At 43.5% G+C, this 17280-nt stretch overlaps 1 protein-coding gene across 1 annotated transcript in view; it reads right to left on the reverse strand.

Moving 5' to 3' along the window:
- The window catches only part of LOC141010111 (rho guanine nucleotide exchange factor TIAM2-like), a 73814-nt gene that overhangs the window by 51561 nt on the left and 4973 nt on the right, over window positions 1-17280 (reverse strand). The gene's annotated exons all lie outside the window — the stretch shown is intronic.

Consider the following 17280-nt stretch of genomic DNA (forward strand, 5'->3'; position numbering starts at 1 on the left):
TGTGTTGGGAAAGTTTTTGAAAGCCGGCTACAGTTTACCCGTCTGTTTATTTTTGAACCTTGGAATCCCAGCTTGCTCCTTTTTTTTTTCACTAGTCACTGCCAAATTTGTCCGGGGGCAGGATCCAAAACCAGAAATGGCTGAGAAGTGCTCTTTACGGAGGCACTGGGCATCTTCTGAGAAGCAGCGTGACTATGTCCTGTGTGTGTAATATAACCCACTTACATGCGTGTAGCGCACACTCCAGGGAGACTTTCAAATAGTGCTAACTCCACTAAGCCTCACAGCACACGTAGAGCATGTGTAAGGTTACAGTGTAAACTCCCCCCCGCCTGCCAAAAGGCCTAACCTTCAGGATTAAGTGATCTGCAGCATTAAGAGTTTATCTGCTCTTGCTTGGATGCACCTTGACTGTGAGGTGAGATTAAATAGTGTTGGCTGACTGAGTAAATGGACTACTGTAAAAGAGTATGTTTAATGCATAGGGTTGGGAGGGAAATTCCTGGGAGCTTAAACATTTTAAAGCACATGAGGCGCTAGATCCCAAAGGTCAAGAACAGGGCAAAGATCCAGACTAATGCTACAAAAAAAAAATCAAACATGACAAGGAGCCACACAAGGAAATTATTCTCTCCTTGTTTAAACTGAGTGTAAAAAAGTAGCACTTGAAAGTACAGTGGAAACTTGGCTGCAGACATGTAGGCCTGGTAATGAACTTGAACCATCACTCTGAGCTGATCAGAGGATTAACTAAACACTGGCTTCAGTCGTCACGAGCTAAAGAGTGAAGCAGAAGGAGAGGATATTGAATAAAGGCAATAGTGATACTGAAAGAAATGACTCTGAATGCACCATCCAAGCAGCTTTCTGCCGATATCACTGCACAAATAATTTCCAGCTTTGTCATGCTAGTGAGGCTGGGGCTTTGAAAGCCAAGCCTGGTCCAACTTAAAGTCCTCTTCATTCACCTCAAAATCTGTGGGAAAACTGATATATTTTCTCACTCAATCCCCCATTTTCCCTTCACACTCATGTCTATGTCTATGGCATCCCTGTAAGACTAGCAAGCAGAGAGATATTTTGAGTTTCCCCCTCTATCCAGAAGCTATAAAGTGGAATCTAAAATGATTTTAAGTTCTCGAAATGAATGAAGAGCGACTAAACAATGCTCTCTGTTGAGTAAAGGCCAAGGAAGCAGCTGCCGACAACACTTGGAGTCAGCATAAAGCCGCTTGTCGAACATGTCACCATGACTGCCTTCTTTTAAACGCCACCACTGACGCTTTTCTTGCAGAAGTTTATTCACACAGAGCGAGACTGTGGGTATAAAAGGCTCAAAGGCGTGCCAACACACAAACCTAAAGACACACACGTTTGCCTTCTGCCGCGACTTGAACTGGAGTATTGTGCGACTGTTTTCGGGAGAACAACAAGACAAGTCTTCCTTTTAGCTGCAAACCACTGCGCCTGGTCTGAACTCTCCCTCCCTCTTCCCCTTCAGTCCTCTGTTCTAGTCAATAGGTTTCCTACAGGCCATCTGCTCAGGGGCCAAGGGACCACTGCCACCCCAACGCTCCTCGACACACCCCGTGACCTGGCATTCTTCTCTGGCTGCCCCTGGATGACTCCCACTCAAGCTTCATGTTTAGTCTGGCACCTTGTACGTCTTGGGTCTGGATCTTGAGGAATGGGCCACACCTCGACATGGTATAAACACAGTAGGTACATGACGGCAGCGTGTTAAGGAAGTCCTTACGTCCTACATGAAGACCATGCATTTGTTGAAGAGAAGCTACAAGAGACTGAGGAACTACATTTGCAACTCTGACCCTCATGCCCATGAACAAACTATTGACACAGCAGTGTGAAAATACAGGGTGATTCCCCAGAGAACCAACACAGTACTACCATGATGCTGTTCGTGCAGTTTTTAAGTCTACTCTGCCATAAAATCTTCGAGATACAGAAAATCTTGCAGGACTTTTGCATTGATTTCCCAGGAGAGTGCATTTAGTAGAGCAATATTGTTAAGAAATATAGGCTAACATGTGGAACAATGCTCCGTGTGGTTCTGACGGAAGAAATCACAAATCAACAATGCAAATAAATAAAAGTGGCTAAAATAATATCCTTCATAGATAAAGTGCCAACACGTTTCATGCCTTTTTAATCATGCTGTGAAGTAGGAACCATGAGCTCATTTGTTATTGGTAGTGACTGTTAACACTATCACACAGCCTTCCTCCTGTCAAATCACAGCCCATGGGACTTGTCTCTTATCACTTTCCTCTGGCCCTGTGACAACTGAGCTCTTAAAGGAGCAGTGTGCTTAAAGTTCCCCTCTCGTGGACGCGGCTTCGATTCAAACTAATGCAAAGCAACCCACAAGTTCTTCTCGATACAAAAACAACAACAGGAAGTGAAGAAAAAGACAGCAGTGGAGCCAAAGCGCGGGCCGTCTCCTGCTGAGCTTTTGTCATATGAACCAGATTTAAAGCATCCTGCGGTTGTTTGCTTATGAGGAGAAATGTCGATCCATGAATCACTCGCTGAAAGCCCATATTACTGTGTGGCGGATTCAGCCAAAGCCACCAAACATCCATCATAGTGCTTGTTAAGTGTCTTTCGGACTTTTTCATTATACATTTAGAAGCTCTGCGCCTGGCTCCAGACCAAAAATGACATGGCAGCCTTCTTAAAAGATTTATACACGTATGCCACTGTCATTCCAGAGCGATGCCAGGAAAATGTTTTACAAACACTTTCATAAAATGCGCTCCCACTGAGTTAGGAAGCATCCAGCAACTTTAGCATGTGATACGAAGTTTAGACAAAGTGGTGAAGTTTGTCAAACTCAGTTATTCTCATGAGTGAACATGAGACATGCATAAAATGCTGAGACACAGCAGCAGGAGTGATAAAGGCTGAGATTGTGAAGGGTCACTTTGTTGTATCTTTATTTACAAGGCTACATGCAGCAGGCTTTTACAGCACTTGAGATAAAAAACTAAAACACAAACTGCTATCTAGCAGACACAGATGGAAACATCTCAGCACTCACACATGCAAACACACAGTGTAACTCACACCTGTGGTTCTGGACAATAGGAAACGCAGTGCTCTTCACCCAAGCCTCCTCTTAATCCAGTAAATAGGAAAAACAAAGGCAGAGGAAGATAAAACACAGAGCCCTTACCTCTGTGGCCCGGGCTTTAATCTTAGAGCTCTTTGAACAGCGTGCACAGGAGAAATCTAGCTGGAGTTCTCTGATCTCAGAGTGGATTCTCCCTGTGAAGGCTAGTTGTGTCTTAAAGCAACATACACACACACACACACACACACACATACTGCATCTGACTCACGCACCCAGACGCACTGGAGGACACGTGGAAACTCCCGCCTGGCTTCGGTAGCAGCAGCAAATCAAAATCCTCCTGGGGTAACCCTAGGTAACGAAGCGCCAAGAGGAAAAAGTGAAAAAGTTCTCCACAGAAGAGCTCCCGCAGAAAGAGAAGTAAAGATGTTTTATAGCTCTCATCCATTTAGAAGAGTCTCCACTGCAAAAAAAGGCTCCACTACTCCACAGTGTTGTTTTTCCTATATCCTGCTTTTCCGTTGGCTAGGAGGAGGATGCAGGGGCTCGTTGCAGCCAAGGCGGTTTTCCATAGCTGTTTGAGGCGATTGGGCCAGACAAGCTGGCGTAAGTTGGCTGCAGTGCTGCCTGGGAGGCACAGGGGAGGGCGCAATGACTGGAGCTCTTGTCTGACCCTAAATACCACAATGACCCAAGGAGGAGGCCGGGGAGGCAGACAGCTAATGGGGAGATAGAAAGAAAAAGAAAGAAAGTGTGTGTATATGTGTGTATGCACGAGTAAGCGTGTGAGCCAGAGAGGAAGAAAAAAGTCCATTGAGTGAAGACAGAGGCGTTGTGTGAAAAAGAGCAGGGCCACAGAGGAAATTACTCAGGAGAAGCAGAGTTAGGGACATAGCTAAGCTGTTTGAAAGTTTCTCAGTGCCAGAGGGACCAAATGTGCAGTTCATTTTCAGGAGCAAATTAAAAGAAAATGAGTCAAAAACCTTCCCTGGAATAAGAAATAATTCTGAAACGCACTCAAAAGTGTTGTGACTAAGCCTCATCCCAGCAGAGACGAACTTGAGACCGCCGTCGGTCTAAAAACACATGCATGCCTCCATTTGACTATGGTTCACATAACTGTGGTCACGCAGTCAAACTGGACCCGTTCAGAAAGCCACACCAGAACACAGCACGGCATCAGAACTGGACGAGACTGCTTCTAAAGCTGCTCCCAACTCTCTCTTGCAAGCCAGTTGTTTATCCCAGAGGAACTGAGCGAACATTATTACCACTCCTACAAATGGAAAAGATGAGGGCCGATGAAATGAGAATGCTCGATCGTGTTCTTCTCTAGAAATTCATCTTGGTCTGAATAGCTATTCAAAGTCATGACCATGCCATGCTGTACGAGCAGCTGTAGAATAGTCTTCCATCAGCCTGCTGGTGCTTGACATAGAGACATCAGCTCCGGGACACAATATTAGCGGCGTTCACTGGGGCTAAACAACATTGTTAACAACACAATAGTCCTCGTGGGCTAGCCTGAGCTCCTCTCAAAGCCCTTTGTCTGGCTTTAGAAGGAGGCAGCTAAAAGGTTGGTCAACAACACACTGAAAAGAGTGAGGAGAAGGAGGCAGGGTGGGTGGGTCGCTGTGATGCATATTCATACGGAGCAGGTGCTGAGTCTAATTCCACACGGCCAAATGATCTGACCCCTAATTAAGATCAATTAAGGCCCAAACAAGCTCTCAAGAGCCAAATTAAATCCCTCTATATCCAGGCTGTGGGCAACTGACTCATCCACACAGCTCAAAGTCATTTGGCTTCAACTGCTGAACTGATGCCGAACGGGAAAGTGGAAGCTGAAGGTCACATCGCATTACATCATGATAATTATTGGTGATATGTCATAATGTCCGGGTGTACCTAACTCAGTATAGCATAGGAAATACCAGTGATAGGCGTATTAAACAGGCTGGGAAAAATGGGAGTACTACTGTTGTGTGTGTGGCGACTCAGGTTTAAGAGTTTATCAACAGAGCTTTGCTTTGGGATAAAGCTTTCAAACAAGAAATCCCACTGATAGAGAAGTCTAGATGATCCCTGATGGCCTCTCCGCCCAGTAATGGCAGTGTGACAAAATCCAAGTCCCTTCAAGAAATCCTGCCAGGAAACCAACATTAGGTCATAAAGCAACTCCCATAATGGTTGATAGTGAAAGGTAAAGGAGTGTACAAGGCCCACAGCGCTTATTCATTATTTGTCCAAATCTAAGGAAGGTGTTGATTGTTTTTCAGCCGTCTGGATCGGTCCAGACTGAAATATCTCAACAATTACTGGATGGATTGCCAAAAAAGAAAGCCGTTCATGATCGCCAGAGGATGAATCTTACCGACTGTGGTGATCATGATTTTGCCACCAAGTGGGTCACTCAGGATGAACTATAGTGACAGACTTCGTGTCTAATACATAAACATATACATATATATATATACATATATACATACATATATATATACATATATACATATATATACATATATATACACATATATATACATATATATACATATATATATATATACATATATATATATATATACATACATATATACATATATACATATATATATATATACATATATATATATATATACATACATATATACATATATACATATATATATACATATATACATATATATATACATATATACATATATATATACATATATACATATATATATACATATATACATATATATACATATATATATACATATATACATATATACATATATATATATATATATATATATATATATATATATATATATATATATATATATATATATACATACATACATACATACACACACACACACACACACACAATTTATAAAGTAAAAATAAAAAATTCCACTAAAAGATTCATCTTACCTATCATTGTCCTTTTTTTAAAGCGATTTTTTAAAACTATACTATCCCAGATTTAGCTGAAAAACAATGCACAGACTCCTAAAAAAGTACTCTATTAGCACTAATAACACACTTGAAGAGTGTGGCTGTGGCTGTGTCTGAAAAAAACCCTGCACTTTGGCCATTTTTTCTTGTTTTCTAATTATTTTGTGTTGCTCGGGGTGTTTCAGGGTATTAGTGATTCTGGAGAATGATATTTGATTGCTGAGTCTCAAAGTATTCAAAGACCTGGGAATGAGACTTTTCTCCTTTCACAATTGCACACTGCACTTTTGAATGGTGTGCGCACAGCACTTTCTGTCTTCAGGCATCTCAGATAGATGCATCCCATTTATGTGTTAACCTGAAAGTGGTACAGTAGACACCTTAACTTTCCGTGTAAATGATTCCTTTTTTAATATAAAATACATAATTTATGTCACACTTAATCACAGACAGATTACTTGCAATTATCCATTTCCAATGAAAAACTGGTTGAGTGATACTCATGGGACCGGGCTGATGAATGTGGTGGGGAAAAGGAGTCTGGGAAGAGTCAGAGGGAGAAATATGAGTTTTCAGTCGGCATGTTAATATTTCTTGTCTCCCTCCTAAACAGCATGATGGAGCCACTCTCATAGCTGGAGGCCGCTTATGGTTTGATGCCATTGATTATCCCACTCACTGGGGACTGCAGTCTGTGGCAATTTGAGAATGAAAACGTCTGTCGGGAGGAAATAAATTGATCTTAATTGCACATTTTAGAAGAGATTAGTACAGTGCCTCATACATGAGCATGGATTTAAATATCGAGGGCTTAGAAATTAGAAATGATAACGAGATGGTCGGAGGGAGTGGGGGTGTAGACTGATGGAATTCACTTAAGCTGGGATGCTTTAAGTGGGGGTGAAAGGTCACATCTTTTGTTTGGTAGTTTCACCCTCGAACCCACTCCACCTCTTTAACATTTCAATTACTGGGGGTTATATTGTGGAGGAATACAAATATTTTCTTAAACTGAACATCTTTGCATTACAAAATAAGACAAATGATTAAAAAGTTTACATTTGAGGGTGTCTTTTGTAAGCGTAAGTGTTTTTACAAAAAAAATACACTTACATCTAAATTAGAAAAGTGAAATCCAAATATTGGATTGTCTCTCTTGTGTTCTGTGACATTCAAATCATTCAAAAGGTTATCCCTCCCACCATCCATCCTCCATCCTCCATCTCCGCCTCCTCATCCTTCTGTCCCATACAGTGAAATCTCTATTTTCTGCAAGCCCCCCGCTGCTGTCAGTTCAGTTCATTTTCTACAGATTGGAGCTCCTGTCAGACAAGGCAGACCGATACACGGAAAGTCCGACACGACTTTAAATTAACCGGGATATGTCGAGCCGCGTGTAGGCTCTCTGCAAACAAAAGGAGGGTGATGTGTGCCCGTGTGTGTGCGAGAGGACAGCACCGGAGGGTTCGTTCTCTGCTGACAGCAGCAGCGGGAAAAAAAATGAAAATGAGAAATGTGGTGCAAACGTCTTCTGATGCTTTGTTTAGCGCAGACACTGACTCCAAACATCCTCAAGGGGGTGTCAGCATCCATCTGCTGCCTGAGAGTGTGTATGGGACTGAATGTGTACATGCTTTTTTTGAATGGTGGAGGGAGGAATAGGTTAACAGCTCTAGCAATAGAAAAAAAGAGTGTGCATGTGTGAGATGCAGCAAACAGCTGGAGGACTGCAGGTGCAAATCAGCTTTTCATCAGCTTCTCTGCTAATTAAGCTGCTTAATGGACAGAAGAAGGTCGTTTTGAGGGTTAAACCTGTGAAGAAAAAATGGCGCACACACACGCTCACAAACAGCATGGGCTTGAACTTCAGAGCTACACTATCTGCGCTTTCAGATTGACTGATATTCCCACAATTTAGCTGGATTTATTTCCTGGTGCAATCATCTCTCTCACACACACACTTCAACATCTGTGCTGCATCTCAGCCGAGTGTTTCTCAGCTTCATGCTATTGTCATTTAGTCTAATCAAAGCAGAGCTAATGCAAACACAGCCTCAGTATTCAAGCTGCAGATTTATAAAGAAAATGCCTGGAGGTGATAGTAGAAGTAATCGAATGAGTGACAGGCAGTGCATACGAACTATGCAGAGTGTCTTTAACAGCCACGGGCTCAGATAAGACACCCCCGAGGCTGCTGGGAAAACAAGCACACATCGAGCCCTGCCCAGGAAGATGGGGCAAAGCACGACCGCTTCCACGCACAAAGGGGAAGGAGATACACCTAATTATCTCACAACTGATAAGAGACACGGAGAGAAAAGTGCCTTTGAGGCGGAGAGAAGGGAAAAGAACGGCGACTTTAGCTGTTAACCTTCAGGGGTTTGAACTTTGAGGAAAAACCTTTTCCTCCTCCTCAACCATTTTTGCATTGCTCACAGTGACTTTGTGTAGTTTGTGCAAACGGCTGCATAATACACCTGCATTAAACCCATTTGCAAACTGTATTATCTCCACTGGAAGTGACTGCGGCTGTCCTTTGTTAGCTGCAGGATAATCTGTCACACGCTCGGCGGCGTGAGCTCTGGTGATTAATACGATCAGCTAGCGACTCGCTCACTCATTACCATAGCAATAGCCACTGTAGTGTACTGCGGCAAGTCATGTGAGACACACTCCAGCCTCCCTAAGGTGATCCATCAGAGATCATTGACCATTGCAGTGTAATATCAGTCACAGCGAGCCAGCTGCTGGAGGTCACATAGAATCACCAGAGGTTTCGGCGAAACAATGAGGTAACTGGGGATTCGGGAGCGGGTAGACGTGTGCATGTGCAGTAATCGATGGGCTCGAAGTCGCACGTACACAGTCAAAACCGCAAACACACACACGTGGCATCAATCACTGGACTCAACAGGAAGGAAAGAAATCTATTGAGGGAGCAGAAATTGATTCATCTGTGATTTGAAAAGGCCAAAACGAATCAAAGTGCCCCAGACGTGAACTAGCGTGATGAAAAGCTGCGCCTTCCACTCAAAATGACAAACGGCTGGTGAATACAGCTCTATCTGGGGTAGTAGGGCAAACAACCAAGTCTGGCTTTATCCCAGCAGACAACACACACAAACCACACACACACCTGCGAAGCTGGCACGTACTGCTGCAGGGGAGGGCTAAACAGTCTGCATCCAGATGCAGCTCTGTGGGTGTATATATATATATATGTGTGTGTATGCCTCCAAGTCTCATCCATCACTGCCACAGACAAGCATTAATCCCTCTCTGCATTCTTGAGGAGCGCTGACGCCAGAGGGAGCTTGCCCTCATGGCCTCCCCCCCACCCTGGGTGTAGAGCACCGCTCCTCGCGACCCCCGCAGCCACTTCTGCCCGCTGCATGAATAAAACTTTACCCAGAAATCTGTTGGCACCGTCCGCACTGATGGATCAGGACAGGTTGACGCTAATGGATATGGTAATTTAAATGTTATCTCCCTAAGCCAAGGCGAGCCATATGTTCATGGTAAACTAGCGCTCCAACTGGCAATGTCTCTGCTTTTATGGCCTATTAAGGGCCAAAGTGTAGATCACAGTCAGGCCAAACAGAACATGAATCAGTCAGCTCGCTCTGATTAGATTCATGAGCGCTACTCTGTTGACCGCGCAGGTCGGGACACCATCTGACGGATAACACGAGTAAACAATGACCATGATAAGCAGGTGAGAAAGACGAAATTAGGTAAGGACGGGGTCATAGTGCTTGTTGGTACTAGCTCAGCACTTTCTCCACATTGTACGCATCACGGTCATGTTTGCTGAAGCTGAAGTAAACTGTGACAAACGGACAGGCGAAAGCCACAATAATGCTTTAAAAAAGTGCACTATGTAGTTTTGGGGAAGAAACTTTAATCAGAAGTTTAAGATTTTTATGTCTCATCTCATCTCATCTCATTGTTTGTTTAAATATGAGGGACCCTGCCACCTTTCTAGCTTCAAACAGTTTTCTGGGGAACTTATTTTCCTCTGAGAACAGCTTGTTTATTCGGTTATGGGAAACATAAATATTTCTGAGTTTGTATTATTACCTCAAAACGACATAGTGCCCCTTTAAGTCTATTAGAGCTGGTCAGACCAGTCTGGGCCTGTCTGGCGGTTTGTTCATCTTGTTCAAGGTTAACAAAAGAGCTGATGCTCACTTGGCCATTAGAGGCCATTACCTGAGGTAATTACAGTCTATATTAAAGCCCTTCTTTTACCACACTGACAGGTCTGAGAGATGGCCTCTGTTAAGTGCTCAGGATGTCTTTTACCTGGTGAGAATAACATCTAAAGCTTCCATGTTAGCATGAGATAATTCAGTGACAACATGCTTTAAATGCTGACACTTAAAGAAATCAAAAAAGTGAGACTGAACTAAACAATCAGGATTATCCCCCTCTACCAGAACAGTGGATTAACTTGTTAAACTACTAATTTCAGCACAGCTTTGCTCTTCAGGAATGACCTTTTTTCCAAATTGCATCACAAATGCATTAGACATCGCAGGAATGCAGTTTCTTTCTGTTTAAAATGAAAATTAAAGTGATGATTCACCAGAGAGGCTTTAGTATTCTGCTCGCACTGTTGGGTCTGTGTGAGACAAGCATACATCCTCGTCCCAGGCTGAGCCGAGTGGAGCCAGGCGACCAAGCTGTAGATGGTAGGATAAAAGCGGTGGGGTTGTCAGCATGAGGTCGTGGACCTACATCAGAGCCCTGTAAACACAGGGCCACAGTCTGGACGCCTAAATAAACCATCCATCAGGGGAAATCGCCGCTGTTTAGACGAGTCCTGCTCTACCTGAGACCTATATACATGCAAGTTTACATACATGTAGTGCATGAAAGTCCTAAAAGAGGAAGTTCCCCACTTATAGCACAGCTTTAGTAAACTCACTTCTGAGCTCACAGGCAGAGCGAGCTCATGTAAATCTCCACATAAAGTAACCATCCTCTGATGTAAAGCTGCTCATAGCTGCTGGCTCTCCATAAAGGAGGCAGAATAACTAATATTCTCTACTGAGCTGGCTGTTGATCAAAGGTGGGCAATTTCCCGGTGCAATAAACAGGTTATGAAATAAGACCAGCTCAGTGCAATCGCACTTTTACAGGAAAGCAGGAGAAACTATCGCTCCTGTTATCATTAACCAAAACAATTTGTTTTATTGCGGCTTCAAGCCATGCTGGCTTGATATACAGTATCTGTTACAGTCCAGAGAAGACTTACAGCACAGATAGGAGAAGGGAAATCTGAGCTGGACCGTCTGCTCAGAATCCTGAGAGAGCTGATGATGGGTGAGACAGCTGGTGAGGAGCCAGGCGCAAACACAAACAGACAGTAGGACGTACACACAGGAATTTTACTCAACACTACACCTACTGGTTGCGGATGTCTGCATTCTGCAGGCTTTTAAATAACTCTGTAGGATGCACAGGATGGCAACTATGCGCACATACAGAAGGGCTGAACAATAATGCAAAATATAGGATTGCAATTATTTTGACAGTTTGTGATTAAGGGATGATTTTAGTGGGAATGGGAATCTCTGTATTTCTCTTTCACGGGAAAAAAAATACAGAAATGATTTTTTTCTGGGGTCTCTACCAATCATGTTCCCTGAGCCCTTGATCCACTTCATACATCAGATCACCGATTTGGACCAGTCTTGATAATAAACAACAACACCTGGGTATATTAATGAGGTAATAATACAAACTCAATATATTTATTTTTTCCATAACTGAATAAAACAAGTTGTTCTCAGGGGAAAATAAGGTCCCCAGAACACTGTTTGAAGCTAGAAAGGCAGCAGGGTCCGCCACATATAAAAAAAAAAGTAAAACAGTATAAATTTATGTAGGCCTTTAAGGTCAGTTTGCTTATTCAGTTTATTCAGTCATGAAAACAAGAGTTTGAGTTTGTTTATTTACTTTTAGACATTAAAAAAAATGAGATCGTTCTCTTCTGATTAAAATTTCTTCAAAAACTACATAGTGCACCTTTAAGTGTGAGAAATTAGGCCACACTGGACGGACAAATCATGCAGAGGAGAGCTCAACAATCACAAACCGGTTTAACACAGGCACTGCAGGTTTAATACCTGCGGTGCACGTGTGTCAACACAACTTTGCATGTTTTCTGCCTCTTTTCCCAGCAGATGCTCAGTCAATTCACAACGCATGACCTAGTTCCTGTCGCCGAACTGTGTCATAGGTTAAAATGCGATTCATTGGAATAAGCAGAATGTTGTGTGAAAATTAGCTTGGTAATGCACATGTTCAAGTATGTACATGATTTTCCATTTCAAGGAGAAAGAGATTCTGACTCTTGACATTATTGCGTGTATTTCAATAGAGCTTACTCCAACAGGAGCCCAAATGGCAGAGGTGAGATTAGATTTCACCGATGAATTATCACAAGAAATTAGCCGGGAGCCTTTATCGACCTATAATCCAGAACAGGTGCTGGACAAAGCGCTTGAGCAGCTCACTGTTTAAGTGGGAAAGTTAAATAAACGCAACAACAAAGGCTGACCTGTGCCTGCTGCAGGAAAAACACCTAAACCAGTTTCTCTAGTCACGCGTAGGCGGAGGCACGTGAGCTAATTCGATTGTGGCAGAAAAGTCACAGACAAATCTGTGCAGAACAAACTCCTTTGTCCAGCTCTGCAGAGCCTTTTCACTGTGGAATGCGGTTCTTACAGACTGATAAAGCAGAACCAAGCCAACGCGGACACCGAATGGCACCTCATCTAAGGGCATGGCAAGTCTCGGCTAAGCGCTAGCAGCTGTGCCACATGTGCACCGCCTTTACCGACATGATTAAATTAAGGCCTCTGCCAACCTCGTTATTATCCCATCCATATAGGGAGGCTCAAGAATGCCAATGAGGACGGCGCTCATTATGCAGTCGTCATGCACGGTGCCCAGAAAGAAACAAGTACTTTCACACAATTTCAAACCATAAATCAACAGCATATTCCAGTTGACAGGCTTCTTTTGTCTCTCAGAAAAATTATAGGCCAGTGCTAAATTTTTATTCCTTAAAATAAATTCCTCGACCAATTGAATTACAGCTCACGGGCAGATGCGACAGCCTGGTGATGTCCCAAAGGACGGGCTGGTGAAATCGACAGGCAGATGCTCCGACCAGCAGAGGTCACGGGAGGTCAAGCTGTTCCATTATGAGAAGACAAGGGTGGTATTTATTCACAGCCTTCTCCTCCTAAGCAGGGGTGGGTTTAGAGGGAATGAAGATGGATACTTAACCCTTGAGGCAAACGGCTGACTACAAGCCATCCACTGTTTCTCTCATTACTGGTTGCGATACGGCAACTGTTCCACCCGCACCCACTGGGAGGAAGGTATGATAAAAAAGGCGCAAAGAAAGTTGCTGGAGGAAGTGAGAAATTCACAGTATATCCGACTACTGAATGATGAAGAGAACACGCCGCCACCCAGGCTGGATAATAGGGAACGGGGTGTTCTTCTGACAATACACACTGTGCAAAGACTCTTGCACTGCAGCCCACTTTAAAAAACAATAATGACCACAGAGGCATAGTGGTTTGAACCATCTAACCTGATCCGACTTGTCTGCAGAGACTGTGAGGCTGTTTTGTCTCACATCAAAGTGGCTCTGATGTTCCCATGCACACAGCATATAGAAGACGATATTTAACTTTTTCAACATTTTTCATGCTGTATGTTAATGTATCTTGGCCTTGGAGTCCTGTGGCTAGCCAGAGCGTACTGCACAGCTTGCCAAAAAGCCCAGACATTAAGCGATGATGATATGGATGCTGGTAAAACATCGGAAAGAATGAGTGCAGTCTTCCTCCAGCTTGTTAAAATATTTGTTGGCTCTGAGAAAGAAGCCTGTGGCACTGTATGATAGCATGATTAGCAAAAGCAGCAGGCATGTCTGGGACCAAACATGAGCACTTAGCTGACCCCCCCCACCCCCCTTAGACACACACACACACATCATTTTAGAAAAGCTGCCCGCTGACTAATGGCTTACTTTCTCTTAGGGCCAATTATGTGCTGTGCATGCCAATGAAAAACAAAAGGTTGAAATGTGTTAATTACCAATTGTTAATTCAAAATTTCAGGACAAGAACATGTGATTCATCGAGTGAAAGGGAAAAAAAAATGCGAGAGAACTGATGCATGAGGCTAGTAATACAACATGACTGCATAAGTAGAGCTTTTACTCGGCTCCTTGAACTGTAAAAATCATCCCAACTGTCAGGAAACCCCAGTTCCTGGCACTTCGACATTGTTATTATTAGTATAAGCCTGGGCATGCCAGCATGAACCTATGCACTGTATAATATTGTTATTAGAATAAAAAAAAAAAAAAAGGCAACCACTAGTTTCCAGTGAGGCTGATTTCTCCACGCGAGCAGACCACAGGGCTTGCCGCTGGAGACAAAACCGCTCGCTCGCACACACAGAAAATTACTACCGAGGAGCAGGACGAGCGCCTAAAGAGACAGGGATGGTTTTCAAAATAACTTAAGGAAAATGTCACAGTTATTAAAGTCATTCTTTTGCAGAAACAGACATTTGGAGTGAGGAAATTGGCAATCCCTGATGAAAACTGTCATTCAGTGTCCGAGCTGAGCATAGACACCTAAGGCAAAAAAGCGACTCAAGCTTTCTAGTACTTGTTTGTATTGGCGGAGGAGATGAATTGCAATAAACCTAGACACCGAAGTGTATCCAGTGCATGTCAGTGGGCTGAGTGACACAACATATTAGTCACCAGTCAGGGCGTGCTCCTTGGATCACTAACCTCATGAGACTGTGAATAAATGATTTCACCCTCCAAAGGGGAAATGATTTATAATGAATGACTTCACCACTGTACGCATTCACTTTACACCAGATCCTGTCAAATGTGAGGCGAATATCAATGAGTATATAAAAGGGCAATGGATGTAGAAAAATGCAACATCTCTGAGAGGTGCTTTTTTTCTCTCTTTGATTAGGTAGCAGGAATCCTGCCATGAAAGCAGATACGATCAAGACCAACAGGCGGTTCACACACAGCTACTCCATCAACATGGAGGATGAAGGCTTCGAAAAGAGTTATGCCGTTTAACACACTGAGTTGTTGTTATTCAGCTAGAAAGAATGCAAGAAGAAGTGCTGCTATTCAACATGTGTGCCACAGTGGCCTCGCATGCTTCAGCAGTGATTTTCTAGTAAGCACACACACACCCCTTGTAGTTGTGAGTCAGTTGTTCCCCTTTATACCACAGAGAGCGCCAGTCTAAACTGTAGACACTGCACGCTCACACATCATCCACATCATCCACATCCAGGGAGATTCACGTGGAAAAGCCAACAATGGTCCTGTTGAGTGTTTCACGCCACCAGGGAGGTTTGAGAGGTTGAGTGAGATGACCCATACTGCCCTAACCATGGTGGTAAAGGATCACGTGTAGGACATAGAGAAAGGTGAGGTCACAAAGTCTCACCAAAGGCCAAGTCATGATCATCTGATGGTTGCTTTGATTTTGTAGTTCTCAGAATATCTAGACCTATGTGTCTGATTTAACAGCAAAAAGTGTATTCACAACATTTTTGGATACTCCAAATACTTTGAATGCTAACTTAGCTTAGCATAAAGACTAAAAACATGAGGAAACAGCTAGTCTGGCTCCGTCACAAGGTTAAAACAAATCTGTCTGGCTGCACCGCTTAATCTCATTGTACTGTTCACCTTCTGATAACCCTTTCTGGATCAAAGTAGTAGTGCTTGGACAGAGGAACCAGCACCACATCAGTAGGAGTCTATAAACCATGAGATTCACTGTCTTGGCTTCCGGCAACATTAGATTTGAGCTGGAGACAAATTAGGAGTCGTCTTCTCCAATGACGGTTGAATGTCAAATACCATTAATAGCCTCTGGTATCCTCTGTACACACAGCACACATGTGTCTCCTGTGTTGTTTACAGCAGCCTGGTGAACTCCTTCATCTCCGCTCCAATATGATACCATCAGGTTCAAAGATTCAGTAACATTGCAGTGAGCTTCAGTGCGTGGCAAGTTTTAATCATCCTCTGACAGCTAGGTGAACCCACTTCGACAAGACTGCTAAAAATTTTAAAAAGCGGCATTTATGAGAGCCTGGTGGCATCTGCAGGAACCCCGTTGGAGGAAGAAGACGTATTAATATTGCAGGACTGTCCCAGGTTGCAACAAGCTGAGCAGCAACCTGCACTCTGTGTAATCTGCTTGACTTAACATCAACCTCATGTGGGAACCTTCCAGCGATAAGACTGACCTTCTTGACTTTGTATAAAGGCTTTGCCCATGTGTAATTTGTTGGCCGTGAGTTGATAGCAAAAAATGTGCCAGAACTGGAAAGCAACAAAGATCAGTAAGACACACTTTTGTCTTAAAAAGGTTTCACTTCTCAATGTTGGGTTGGCAAAGATTTGCTGGGTAGAAAAGTCTAGAAAGTCCTTTGCACCTGCCTTTGCACCTGCGCCCATAAACTGTGAAAAACGATCGAGGCGTGGACTTTACAGCCAGGGTGGCATGGAGGGCTGGCCAGACAGAGTGTGCAAGTTGTTCCCCCTGGGCCAGAAACAGAGCGAACCCTGGGTTAAATAGCTCTTATGTAACAGCCAAGAAGAGATCATGTCTTGGCGCTAGCAGAGCAGAGAAGTTGGAAGTTTCTGTGCGATGAGGAAACCCAAGTTGACCAAAGTGAGAAATGGAGAAGGGCTAGTCCATCCTTGGGCATCCAGAGGGTGCTGTAAAAATAAGCAAGGCCACACACAGACTCTCCTACTGCAGCCTGGCTAATACACCCCTTGGCTTCCTTACGTTGAGGATGTGGAGCATATTGTACTATTTTGCTGCTTTTACAAAGGCGTAGACTGCAAAAACAGATGAAACTGATAAAATGTCCCTACAACTACTGTTTCTTTGCTCTTTTCTTGACATTCTTTACAATTAGTTCCTTCACTCAGATCACCTTTTCCCTCTGACAGCTGAGGCCTGTCAGCCAGATATGCCTTGACGATGATATCGCCCCAGGAAAGAGGTTACTTGGATACATTTACCTCTTTGGAGAAAAGGATTTTCACGAAAGCTTTAATTGAGCATGTTCACTGAGTGGATGCCAGGATTGCCGGTGACCTAAAACAATCAGGACCTGGTCTCTGTTTACACTGGCCGGATGCC

Source organism: Pagrus major, chromosome 16 (assembly GCF_040436345.1).
Source record: "Pagrus major chromosome 16, Pma_NU_1.0".
Lineage (NCBI taxonomy): Eukaryota > Metazoa > Chordata > Actinopteri > Spariformes > Sparidae > Pagrus > Pagrus major.